This window comes from Tachypleus tridentatus, chromosome 9, assembly GCF_004210375.1.
Source record: "Tachypleus tridentatus isolate NWPU-2018 chromosome 9, ASM421037v1, whole genome shotgun sequence".
Classification (NCBI taxonomy): Eukaryota; Metazoa; Arthropoda; class Merostomata; order Xiphosura; family Limulidae; genus Tachypleus; species Tachypleus tridentatus.
In genome coordinates this window covers 111,494,754-111,507,088 of record NC_134833.1, presented here as the reverse complement: position 1 = coordinate 111,507,088, position 12,335 = coordinate 111,494,754, and the positions used below count along the sequence as shown (strand labels likewise).

Genomic DNA, 12,335 nt, shown 5'->3' with positions numbered 1-12,335 from the left:
TGTGTCTATCTTTAAGATTTCATATTTGTTTTGTAATTAATAGAATTATTTACTAAAGCACTGTCGTTTTAGTAACAAATGAAGGTTTATTTGAAACTACATGATTCATTCATTCATTATAATTGTTCGTGAGAATTGTTGTAAAGCGTAATATGTAATTCTCGATAAATTCAAACAGAGAAATATAACAATAAATCTCGACTGCATTGAATAGTGTTTACAAACCAACTAATTATAAACTCTATCTTTCGGAGATCTATTTTGTGTAACAATAATTTACTAGACCACAACTTTAACTTTATGAGCTATCTTCGTCTAAACTTTTATTACACACAAATGGTTTTTTTTTGGAAATTGATTATTAAAAGCATCATCATTCAGGAAAATATTACTTTGGAATGAAAGAATATATATTTCTTACGTCTAAACTTAAAGTTGAATATCAACATAGTACATGATAAGTACGCAAAGTAAAGGAAGTATCGAAAAAGCTAAAACTTCCAAACTGAAAGAAATATTCCTTCTCTTCAAACTATAATAAAGATATTAGTAGTGTTCCTATTATAGTTATAACCAATAGCAGTATCGTTTATATATTCTTTTATTTGTTGTTGAAACAAAATTTATTGTAATTTATTATAAAAACAGTATGTAAATAAGGAAACTTAAACACCACAAGAAAAAGTCAGTAAAACTATATCCAAATTTTTCAAAATAACTGCAGGAGTGCACTAAGAATCAGCTTTTTCTCCACTACTGTATATTATTTTTGTCAGCGATATACCTTTCCCCAGTTTAACATACACTCATGATTCGCAATACGCAGACGACATTGCTATCTGGAGTACCTCCAGAAACCCAGTAATGGTCATGTTTCGCGTTTAAGAATCACAAAACAATCTCTCGAACTGAAGTAACAAGTGGAGAGTGGTTTGAAATCCAACCAAAACACAAGCAATCACCTTTTACAGGAAACTAAAAAGACAAAGAAAAACTCCAGAAAAAGTAAAATTCTCACTCGGAAATAAGCTCATTAACATTAGCAACACATCACATTCCTTGGTATCACTTTCGACACAAGACTAATATGGAAAAAACATGTTAACAACATCAATCAGAAAACGCATTTTACATTTAATAACTCTAACTAGCAAATACTCAAACTGCTAATAAAAGACCGTTATTCAAATATACAAGGCTTACATCCGTCCGTTAATAGAGTATGAATGTCAAGTCACGTATAATATGTCAAATAACACATTTCAGAAAATCCAAGTACAACAAAACAAAATACTAAGAACAGCATACAGTCTACCATCATACACTCTCGTAAACTATATACACCAAATCAGTAACTTACCAGCTCTTAGAAACAGACTAACAGAAATGTCATACAAATATTATTTAAAAGAAGAACACAGAAACAAACTAACCGCATCACTCTGTAAATTAGCCAGTGCACCAACAAAATATATATCACCATACAACATATTTCAGCAATTACAAATCACACAACAAAGTACAAAAATGATAAACATTACGTATATAATATGTACTTCTTTTTTAGGTCTCGGGCACAGGACAGGTAAATGTTTCGACGCCTGTCCTGTGAAAGTGGGTTTTCTCGGGGCACTCCCGTTTCCCCCCACAGCCAAATCTTAGGCATTGGATCTTTAGATCCCAGCCAAGGCAACATTTTAGTCATGCCCTGAATCGGGTTGTCTCGCGTTTGTGTTTATGTTCATATTTATTTTAACATCTGCTTATTGGGTTCTGCTCTGGCTGGTCTCTCCGGTGCGGCCTTTGTCTTGCTCATCACTCCTTCACCTAAAAAGAGACAAAATAAAAGAAAGGTAAAAACCCCATGCAAATTTCAATATTTTCTCATGAGAGGGGACGAAGAGGAACCACAACGTTTCTGATCACCCCAGTTGGAGAGAGAATTCTTCAGATTTCTCTCTCTCTAAACTAAACCCCTGCTACGTTAGTTTGTGTTTGCGTTTGCGTTTGAAACTGAAAGTAATACACATTTGAAATTAAACTTCTGACAATCATTTGTTAAGAAACTGAAAAAACAACTTAGTGTGGTTAAGTATATAAAATGTACAAATTATAAAGTACTCATACAGATATATTCAAGTCAAGTCTAAAAAAATATACTACTTACCTAAAAGTAAACATACATAAACTTCAGCAAAGTTCTACATCTATTAATTAATTAATATAGTTTATAATTACTCATTATGAAACTAAATCGTATAGTTAATTAGTAACAAGATTCCATAAACTATCTGTAAAGAATTTAATATTATTTTAATATCTGTGTTTGTTTCATTTTAATATATATCTATTTAGAAATGTATGTAACTTATATTGTTAAATGTGTATAGCATGGGGAACATACTTGACATGCACACCCCCGACAACTGGAGGCCATGCACCAAAAGCAATTAATACAGATAAGAGAGCAGACACTCGATCACCAATTTATAAATTGAATGCAACAACAGACAGCATTAATGAACATCCTGTAAGATAGGAAAGTAAGCTGTCAGATATCCATTAATCAAGAGTCTGCACGAAGTGGTAGCGTGCGAGGCTTGCACTCATGAGACAAACACAGTTAGAAGATCACACCTCTTTAGAACAAACCACAAGAAGTTGTGAACGCGATCAAAAGCTTTGCTCTGGTTGAGAGACACAGGAATATTCCTGTCCATAATGTAATGGAACAGATCCTTGATAAGCACTAGATGTTGTCGTATGCTTCTACCCGGCATACCACATGACTTACAGCACCTAAGAGCGGGATTACATTATTCTAGAACAAAAAAAATACAGTTCTAAATAATGTGAACTTGAGTTGTATGTGCTGTAAATTATGTTTAAAGTCTATAACACCCAAAATAAGTTTATACAATCACTAATCACAAAAGCTACGTAGAACTAGCTAATAAACTTAAAAAAATGGAACCAAACTAAACAGAGCTTAAAAGGACATACAACTTCACCGACTACTGAACAGTTCAAAAGAAAAATAACTCCTTTATATGAGTTTATCCTATCAGTAATGTCAGAAATTTTAATAAAGAAAGTGAATCACAAATTCTGTCTTTATAGATGGCTTTAATGACAAAAATATGTAGTAGGACGTATATAAATATATTCAGATAAATAATAGAAACTAAACGAACCCCACTTTTTCAGATCATTAATCAAATAAAAACTTATGAAGATGGATGTGTTCACAGCTTAAGTAATGCGCTACATTCAGGTCGTTCTGTTGAGTTTAATGCTGACTTGCTGCTGGTGCCTTGATGAAGGTTGTGCTGTAACAGTTGAAGAACTAGCACAGAAGCTTAATTCAACCCACTCAAAAATACACCGTCATCTTTTGTTTGTTTGTTTTTGAAAATCGCGCAAAGCTACTCGAGGTTTAGCTGCGCTAGCCGTCCCTACTTTTGCAGTGTTAGACTAGAGGAAAGGCAGCTAGTCATCACTACCCACCGCCAACTCTTGGTCTACTCTTTTACCAACGAATAGTGGGATTGGTGGTCACATTATAATGCCTCCACGGCTGAAAGAGCGAGTATGTTTGGTGAGACAGGGATGCGAACCCACGACTTTCAGATTATGAGTCGCACATCTTAACCCACCTGGCCATGCCAGGCCATACGCCGTCATCTGCAACAGCTTGGAAAGGTCTAAACGCTTGGAAAATTTGGTCCTCCATTATTTGACAAAAGCCAACCTCAGCGTAAGATTGTGTACCTAAACTTCACTGTACTCTCGTGAACATAACGTTGATCGACATGCTAGTGACTAGAAATGTAAAATGGATATATTATAAAAACGTTAAACGCCGCAAACAATGACTAGGGGCAGGTAAACTGGCTAAAGCACAGCCAATAATGAGCCTCCACCCAAGGGAAGTTTTGTAAGGCGTTTGGTGGGATATTGTTGATGTGATCCATTTTAAGTTGCTGCCACTCAATGCAACGATTACATCAGACTTCTACTGTCAAGAGTTAGAGCTGTTGAATGTTGTACTGAAAGAAAAGAGCCCTGCTTTAATTAATCATAAAGGTGTTGTGCTGCACCACAACAATGCATGGCTCCATACAGAAAGGATCACATCTGTAAAGATTGAAGAGCTAGACTGGGAAAAACTTCCACAGCCTCCTAATTATCCAGATCTTATCCCATCTAATTATCATCTCTTCCAAAGTTTCCAGAACTATCTTGATGGATAAGAGCTTGGAGCACAAGAAAATGCCAAACTTCAATTTCTCTATGTTCTTTTCCTCCAAACCCTAAGTATTTTATAGAAGTGGCATTCATAAACTTATAAATCGTTGGCAGAAAGTAATTAATAATAATGGAACATACATTATTGATTAAAACACATTAAAAGCGTTCGAAGTCATTTCTCTTGAACTGAGCCTGAAATCGGATTAGTAGTTAAGGGATGAGATAATATTGTGAACCCACCTATTGTTTGGAGAGCAATCTTAGAATTTCATCAGAAACATTATAATGTTCAATCAGTTCACTGTAGAATACTTCTTTTATCAACAATGTAAATTAGTTTATAAATAGAAAACTGGGTCCATATGTTTTGTCAGCTTAATTTCTTTTTCTTTTTATTTGTGTTTAGTAGGTAGCACGTGAAGATTGAGTGATGATTTTGTTTTCTCTTTGTATTTGTTTACTATTTGTATAAAATGGTGTACGTGGGTGAGTTATTGAAAAATATTTTAAATTTTCAAAAATACTACGTAGTATTATAATAAGCTTGGAAATTGAAGCACATGTGCACGGTTTTGCTCGATAAGATAGTGGAAAGCTTACATTCATTTTGTATGAGCGATTACGCTAGATAAGAGGTTATATCTACATGTTGATGACATTTGGAGAAAACATCTAAAAGAGTTTAACCTTGCTTTAAAACCAATGTCCATGCCATCTGTACATAGTGCAATCACTGATAATTGAAATATTGTTTCAGGATATTCATAGTGTAAGGAACGTACGTACACTGAAAGAGGTCGGCAATCAACTTGACCTTCTTGTAACATATAATAAATACGGACTGTTCTCTTTAACGCATATGTAGGAGCATGCGCAATTCCAGAGCTGCCAGAATCCATCAACGACTGGTTGTATAATTACCGGAAGCTGAGAAAATGGAGACGTTTTTAGGTTTTAGTTGATACTATTTTTATTTTATTTTATTTTGGCGTTAGAAATGGAGTGTAATGTTGTAGTTGGTATATTGTTTGTATGTTTTAACTTTATCTGTGTGAAGCGTTATCTAGCAACACAATCACCATGTAAGATATTCATTACACAAATTAATCAAGAACCAAGCAATATGCAATATCGGCGATGCAAGGCTGACTAAGGCGCTACGACGGCCTCTCCAACGGGAAGTGTAGAACGTCGGCGACGGAAGGCTGATAAACATTAAATTATTATATCTTAAAACTATTTGTGCAAGGAAAACTGTATTTCATTCGCAGTTGTATCCAGGAAAGTTTGAATACGACATAGACTGTTTCAAAAGGTGTCTCAAAAGTGTGCAATACGTTCTTCCTTATCCTCATTCAGCATATGAAACCTATCTTTACAAACTACTGCAAAAATCATATGTTCTACAGATGCTTCAGCACGTTGTAGTAAAAATATTTTGAATATGCAAAACAAACAATGATGTTGAGCCATATGATATCGCTGTGGAACTGAATATATCAGAACAACATTTTAGCATTGATAAGCATTTCGTAGATAGTGTGATGCAATCACAAATATATGTGTTCGGATGGAATAAGTTACCCTTTGAATTAGTAACATTGGTTTATTTGTTTGTTTGTGAATTTCGCACAAAGCTACTCAAGGGCTATCTTTGCTAGCCGTCCCTAATTTAGCAGTGTAAGACTAAACGGAAGGCAGCTAGTCATCATCACCCACCGCCAACTCTTGGGCTACTCTTTTACCAACGAATAGTCACTTTATAACGCCCCCGCGAACACGTTTGACGCGACCGGGATGCGAACCCGCGACCCTCAGATCACGAGTCGTACTCCTTAACACGCTTGGCCATATCGGGCCAGTGACATTGGAAAACATAAACATTAATTAACTTGGAGTATCAGGGTCATTACAAAAATAGTCTATGCAACAAATCATACCACAACGATAGTAAGCAAAGTGTGTTTGTTTTTAAAAGGTGAAAATCCAGACGAAAACAACAGTACAACGTATGAAAAAGAAACATAAATCATACGTACCCGAGTGTCTTCAACAACTTATCCTTGCAACTGTCACATAGTTTAAGTAGCTGGAGAATGAAATGAGTATTCATATGTAACGGATTTACCGTTGTGCATTTATTTTAGTACTTGGTACTTTTCAACAATGTACTAAATGTATACGTAATACTAGTGATTGACAGTATTGTCGTGAGCTGTGGTGAAGGTCTAGAGTCTCTCGTGTTTGGTATAAAAAGTAGCCAGCCGAGAAACAGTGAAGGTGAATATTATTGGACAGCTACAATCAGTATGCTATAGGCCAAGGAAGTTATAATTGTAATTAACATCTATTAATAAAAAAAAACTACAGAATTGAACCAGAAGCATTTATAGATGTTTAACATTACAAACCCTTCAGCTTCAGTGAATTGCTTCAGAAGATTATTATTCCGTACATATTTTCATGGGCATATTTCAGCTGGACATTGGCTACCAACATACACATGCTTCATGACTAGGTTGTATAGAACAGTTCTTCACTGTCTCATTGCCCCTGGCATAAGCAGTGGATCCAATTGTGAAAGTAGATTGCTAATATAATCCCTCAACTAGTTATCAAAACGTTTACCAACAACTTTACAAATACTGGTCATTCCTCGAGACCCTGGGTAAACAAATACTAAAAAACTATATAGTTAAAATTCTAACGTTGATTTGCTTGTATTACGAATGAAACGTAACATCAGTAAACCAGAGTAACATGTTTTGTTCAGTCACTAATTTAAGTCCCATTCAAGTAGCCTTATCAAAACGTACAGTTAAACTATGTTTATTCAAATTAAATACTGCGATGTTGCATAACAAGCGTGTTAAGGCATTCAACTCGTAATCTGAGGGTCGCGGGTTCGCATCTCGGTCTCACCAAAACATGCTTGCCCGTTCAGCCGTGGGGGCGTTATAATGTGACGGTCAATCCAACTATTCGTTGGTAAAAGAGTAGCCTAAGAGTTGGCGGTTGGTGGTAATGACTAGCTGCCTTCCCTCTAGTCTTACACTGCTAAATTAGGGACGGCTAGCGCAGATAGCCCTCGAGTAGCTTAGCGCGAAATTCAAAACAAACAAACAAACAAACTCTAACATGAAAACACCATTAATCACACCAGTAACACACAATAAACCCGTACGGACTACAATTATATACACTTACACAGAGGCAGCACGATCACACCTACTAAATCAAGAAACACTAATGATAATAAAACAACCAACAAACATATTTCAAACCGAAAAATCCCATATTAAATTCAGACGTTACTGGACTTCACAAAATCCAATAAATTCCAGCATTAATAAATATTATGGTGAAATACAATGACAGTCTGGCTAAGAATTAGTATAGGTATTTTGATGCGTAGTTTGAAAAGTAAAAATTACACTGGAACTACACAAGAGCATGGATCTTAACAACAACGTATAATGAGTACAGTGAGGAGGGTTTTAATTTCATTTTATAATAAAATAATAGTGATGAGATTATTATAATAATCTTTGGTATTTTATAAATTTAAATGTACGTATCTGAAAACAAGTTGGTTCTGATAGACAAAAGCTTGTGGCAATAATTTATATCACATCTTTTGTTACAGATGGTGCCTGTGGTTTATCGCTCCCCACCCTTTTTATGTTTACATATTTTAACAAAATATGTACGTAATTACTAGTTGAACTTCAGTGTATTTTAATGTCTACTGACTGACTGATAGACGACACACTACTTTGGCTCCCTTTTCGGAAAACATGTTAGAAATATAATGCTGTTAAGTATTAACTCACTTTCGCTTGTTATTCTCTTTTGTGTATTTTCTGTGTCCGGAGAGTGTGAATAATATATGTTTAAAAAGTTGGTTACTCTTTTGTTAGGTGATTCAGTGATACGTTTTAAGACTTAAAACACGAAAACAAAGCTTCGATACCTGTTGTGGGCAACACAGATAGTCTATTATGTAGCTTTGCGCTGAACATTCAACAAAAAAAAAAAGACCCAAATACTCGGCTTCTGTTCGTTTGTATAAAACTGTCAGATGCAAAACATCTCAATTAGCATGTTCACCAATGCCAAATTATAGTATTTTCCCCATTTCATGTTATTGTTTTTTTGAAAACTGGGAAATAAAATTTCAATGATTAAACATTTTTCCTCGCGATAATTGGTTTTTTATGACAAATGATTTCTCTCGACTTTTATTGCTGGATTCTAAGCACAAAAATGTATTTCGGCGTACTTTTTCTTACTAAAAATGAACTTTTTAGTTTGAGTAAAAAACACTCAATAAAACTGTTTACATATTTTCTAACATTGCAGATAGCAATCTGGCATAATGGTTTAACAACGCATTTTAACGTATATTTTGTATGCTCTGTATTAGGATAGAATTTAGTATTGAGCACATTGATAAATTAATTTTAACATCTTTTATTAACTTTCCCATGTTTTTTTTTTTTTCGGAAATAGGAATTTTTAGCAGAATCTGTAGCCATTCTGCCACGAGCAGATATCGCTAATGTTCCGGTCTCGTGAACTTTGGGATCATAAACTCCCAACATATAAGCACAACTGATTCAACAATCAGCTCTCCTTCATGAATTACTAAGCAAATGGCAACATTTATATAAGTATCTAGATAAGATACGTAAAGTTCAATTTGTTCAGAAATACTCTAATTTCATTGTGAGTACCAATAAGTATACCAAAAAAAAAAAAAGCAAACTTCTTGTTACAAAATGAAGTCACGTGCTTTTGTTTTTATGCTTAAGATGTGTACTCGTCTAACTATAGTAAACATAGGTTTTTATAATCCTTTCGTTTGAAGCTCGGCATGGCCAGGTGGTTGAGGCGCTCGACTCGTAATATGAGGGTCGTGGTTTCGAATCACCCCACGGCTGAAAGGGTAATCAACCAACAAATAGTGAGATTGACTGTTACATTACAACGACCAATCTCACTATTCGTAGGTAAAAGAGTAGCCCAAGAGTTGGTGGTGGGTAATGATGACTGACTGCCTTCCCTTTAGTCTTGCATTTAGTCCAAATTATGGACGGCTAGCGTAGATAGCCCTCGTGTAGCTTTGCGCGAAATTCAAAAACAAACATACAAACAAATCCTTTTGTTTGAATGTTAAATGTAGAAAAACTGAAAATTATATCGAAGAAATAAAAGTGATAAGTAGTGGCAGATATAAGGTTGTGTGGGCCCAGTGTCTAATAATTTATGTGAGCATAATTTATTATTTATCATTGGGCTCTACATCCCATGGAATTTTACATAGAATAGAATCATCAATGGGCCCTACATCCCATGGAATTTTAAAAATAATAGAATCATCAATGGGCCCCTATTAAGACCATGAGCCCTCTTTAGCTCCTATCTAAATACGCCACTGGTGATAAGTAAAATTGTGTGAAACCACATTAACCTTATGAGTCTTAAACGTTAATGATACGAATGGTATGGTACAATTATACGAAACTACATACACTTTCTGTGTTATTGAATGATAATCAGAGTGAAAATTTGGTAAAATTGTGTAAAACCATATGTCCTGTGCTATTGAATGGTAATCATACTAAACTTTTTTTAAATATTCCCTACAATGATTTACTTCAGCCAAGGTCAATCACACAGAAAGCAGCATATTTAAGAAAACGCTTGACTTTTATGTTTTCTCAGGTATGCGAAACAGCTTTCTTTCACCCATAACAGGTACACAATTAAAAGTTTTTATGCACTGCTGGCACTTGAAGATTCAAAGTCTGACTGCTTTTACCAAAGGACAGTTCTGCGGTTCTCAGTCACGAGAAGGAATAACTCAGACCTTTAAGGCTTGTACATTTTTGTTTTTTATTGTATTTAAAAACATTTTTATCCTCATATGCGGTTCTCAAATATGTTCTCTGCAGATTCTCATTTATTCTATATTCTATTTTAAGGTATTTGCATAATTTGGAATACTGTTGTTTTTACCATTAGTGTTTGTTCAATGCATCAGTTTTGTTATTATTAATAAAATGATTTCTTGATATGTTTTAAAGGTTTTAATGTCAACAACTAATTATTTACTCACAAGATCAGGCGTGCTCCAGTTATTAGCATGCCAGTCTGTAGATATGGAAGTCCAGGGCTCTGTTTGCAATTTCAACCAGGGAATTTTTGTAACATATAACAAGCATTCGAGTACTGCATGAATAGTATAAATGAAACAAACTTATAGATAAAGAATAAATAATAGAATATGGCGATCGGCACAATAAATTAAAAATTAAGTTTTTCCCAAAATAAAACAATGACTACAGTTGCCTAGTACATAACTGAGCAGCACTTTACTTTCTGTATCAAGGTAAAGGAAGTATATTCTATCAATAATTTTCTTGCTGTAGCCCCTAATGCTTACTGCTAGGCCTGCTTGAAGTAAGCCTTTCTTGAAGTCAATGGTGTTGTGGAAGAAGACTTCTTATGTTTAAGGTGCATTTCATGATAACTGAGTTTTTTCTCCATTTTACTTCTTTCCACTCTAACGTCTGATTATTATTATACAAGGTACTTTTTCATCTGTAGTTTCAATCTGTCGTGGATAACTCTGAAAAATACAGTATATTGTATATGGACTATTTGTATTGTTCCAACTACGAGTATTAAAGCTTGATTTTTAGCGTTATAAGTCTCCAGATGTACTTAACCTCTAGAAGCAATATCTTGCTAGTGGTTAATGGCTCTATAGTTTGTACTCTCTCTCCATTGTGCTTTTTTGAGATACTAATTTCTAAAAACTTTCTAGGCCTAATATTCGTGCCTCTCTTTGATCCTTATTGTTAGTTGACTTTTGGAATAAGACAGATTCATGACAACTGTAAATTTCAGATAATGTTACTGGTTTAAATGTCACCAATTTTATAGTCACTAAATATTTTGTCTCAGAAAAAAATGGTATTTTTCTATACTTCTGATCCCACTGATAAAATTAAACCATTGACATCAATTTGATGTTCTATCTGATGGATAGATATAATGATAATGTGAGTGGTATAAAACTGAAAGTTCAAAAGCTGTTTGCAATATTTAATCTATTTGATGTTAATCGCTATGTTTTCCATGTATGTGTTAAGAAAATGTCTTACTTATGTGTTATATTGATAAGTTTCCTAACCTCTTCATAGAAACAATCTGACTGACCTTTCAAGTTCAAGTACATCCACTTGTATCTTCCAAGATTTTCAGCTAGACTTCTGCATACAGTAACTGACATTCCAAATGCCTTTAGTGATTGCATTTCCTAGTAAAGAACTCTCTTCTTCAGTAAGATATTTATCGTCTTGATGAAGGATCACAGAGGCGATGTTAACCTGAGTCTCACCCAGTCTAATATGATAGAAATATTTTTCGCTTCATATTGTTTTCAAAGAAAAAATATAGTGGTTCCCATCACCTCTCAAAACTTTGCTGATATCGTTGGTTATGTCTGTGAATCAACAAATCCATTTAGTAAACTAGTCGACTTAGCAGTGTTCTTCTGACCATATTCATTGGAAACTTTTGAGATTTGCCAAGTTAAATAATCGCCACTTGGCCCTTGTCGTTAACACTAGGAAGTGTCATTATCTAGTGATATATATAACTGATACTTGAAATCGTCGACCTTTGGTAAAACTCCATAAGCAGTGTTGAAGTAAAACAAAGATAACTGTACTTTTCATGAAAACTTTATTTATTCACGACCATGCTTTTACCAGTAGAGGCATCATCAGGTGCCTGGCGAAACTATGGTTGTGAATAAATAAAGTTTCTGTGAAACGTACAATTGTCTTTGTTTATTCTTCAATATTGCATTGATATATAGTTGCAGGAGTGAATTTGACCTTACCTGTTATGCCACAACATGTGTTCTAATACTTCTTGCAAGTTTCATACAAAAGGGCTGTCTATGTCTATAATGTGGCAATTTGGAACTAATGCCGCAACAAAAAACTGGACAATAACTTTTAAATATAACTTTTAATAACATCTTTATCGGAAATTATATTTTTAACAAT

General features: G+C 34.4%; 1 long non-coding RNA gene across 1 annotated transcript; it reads right to left on the bottom strand.

The window, feature by feature from the left end:
* Positions 1–562: 562 nt before the first annotated feature.
* On the bottom strand, positions 563–11,780 carry LOC143227223 (uncharacterized). Its single transcript, XR_013014943.1, has 2 exons — positions 11,479–11,780; positions 563–1,827 (listed from the first exon to the last, which is right to left on the bottom strand). It is a non-coding gene; the product is annotated as an uncharacterized LOC143227223 (long non-coding RNA).
* Between the last annotated feature and the right edge of the window lie 555 nt (positions 11,781–12,335).